Source organism: Nannospalax galili, unplaced genomic scaffold (genome assembly GCF_000622305.1).
Source record: "Nannospalax galili isolate Female #2095 unplaced genomic scaffold, S.galili_v1.0 scaffold87, whole genome shotgun sequence".
Classification (NCBI taxonomy): domain Eukaryota; kingdom Metazoa; phylum Chordata; class Mammalia; order Rodentia; family Spalacidae; genus Nannospalax; species Nannospalax galili.
Genome location: NW_008360320.1, coordinates 6,411,266 through 6,413,131, shown reverse-complemented (window position 1 = coordinate 6,413,131; position 1,866 = coordinate 6,411,266). Strand labels below are relative to the sequence as shown.

General features: G+C 43.5%; 1 pseudogene; it reads right to left on the bottom strand.

Annotated features, from left to right (window-relative positions):
* Window positions 1–463: 463 nt before the first annotated feature.
* Window positions 464–1,507, bottom strand: LOC103727356 (annotated as a pseudogene).
* Between the last annotated feature and the right edge of the window lie 359 nt (window positions 1,508–1,866).

Sequence of the window (1,866 nt, the reverse complement as noted above, 5' to 3'; positions counted from 1 at the left end):
CCCATTTCCCTCAGGGCCCACCAACACTTCCCTTCCCTGCTTGGTGTTCATTCCTTGCTTGTTGTTGTTAGGAACACACTGAGTCCAGTTAGTTTGCTGAATGTTGAAACCTAGCAAAATTCTTAAATGAACACCTTTGCTCTACTCTCCTTGTTGAAACTGTATTGTTAAAAGTCACTGGCATGCTCATCAGTAGATTTCTCTGTAGTGTGTTATATGGAGCCCTTGAGACTCTTTTCCATTTCTTCTAGGATCTTTGGTTCATCCTGTTATATAATTTTCTTGGTAGCTTTTTTGTTCATCTTCCCAAATGAAAGGTACCCACAGCTCAGACCTCGGTGCTCTTATTTTCTTCCTTCCAAAATTCCTCCATTGAGACTGTCTTCCAATCTTCCGCCATCAACTGTCCCACTCGGGTGGAGAATTCAAAACTCTTTCTAATCCCAATCTACTTGCTGAGCTCTCACATCACATTTTTAAATACATAGTAGACACTACCTGTAGAAACCTTCATGGACAGGGCCTGCTTCATAAAAGCCTTCTGGGTTGCCTTCTCGTTGGCAGCCTTGCTGCCCCAGGGTAGCCAGTGCACTGGCCTGCAGGGCTCATTTATATGAGAAGTTTGGTTTCTAGGGCTTTGGCAGAAGGCAACGACTGATAGCATGGAGGTTGAGAGAAGCATTCTCTTCAATCATGCCTCCATACAAGAAACAGATGCCTGGAACAGCTGCAGGAACAGTGTGGTGGAGCGCTGTAACACTGGCCATAGCCACTTGCTCTGGTGTATGTTTCTAGGTACAGGCATGTCCAGCAGTCATTATTTAGCAGAATGCCCTCTAAGTAAGCATGATGATCATTGAGGGCCTTGTAGACAGCAACCAGGACCTGAAGAAAAAGGGGACCTTCTCAGAAACATACTGGCAGTTCTCCAGGTCATGGACACCATCAGGAAGTACCTCTGGTTCAACAATGGGTTATCAGCCCGTTCTGCTGACAGATGTTGACATTCTGAGCAAAAGCATTGGCATTTTCTTGGATAGCAAGGCTGGAGGGACACTGGTGCTATATCCTCAACACAGCATGTGACTTCCCAAAGTCAACACCCTCTTTCTTGTACTGAGCACAGCGTTCTGAAAGGCCATCAAGTCCTTGAATGGTGGTTTCTTTGTTCCTGCCTTGGTCTAACATGATGCCCACCAGGATTTCCTTTTCTTTGAGCATGTCTCTGAACAGCTTTCCTTGGATGTCCTTCTGGTACAGTGTCTCATGGAAAAGGATCACTCCTCCATTGCTCTGGCTGATGGAATTTTCTACAATGAAGAGAATTTCTGGGAACTGCCTGCAGTTCTCCAGTGTTTTCCACTTTGATCCTTTGCAGGAGGTTTCCCATGGTGCCTACAGATTCATCTACAGCCAGGATGCCCTTTCCTTTGGTGAAAATGCACTGGAAAATTTCTGAGAGCTCCTTCTTCTGATTTGCCATGAGGGCTGGAAATTGGTAGCCCATGGTGACAGGTACAGTGACAAAGAGACTTCTAAGATATCAGAAGCTATGTGTGAGACGCGGCTTACCATCTTTACCATCATCTGGTTTAGTCATCCAAAGAGAGGAAATGACTATGAAATTCCAGCAATAAGAAACTAACAAAAGATTGGCACTGAAGACCTTAAGTGCTTGCTTTTTTCCAGTTTCCCAGATAAACTAGAACTATCTGCATTGTTTATGCAACATGAAGATTTTATTATTTTTACCTAAAGATGTCTCTTCTTGGTAATGACAGGCACTTAAAAAAAAAAAGTCTGGTTTTTCTCAATATACCTTTAAAGATTTTTAAATTGTTTCTTATCTGGTCAAGTTGGGATTTT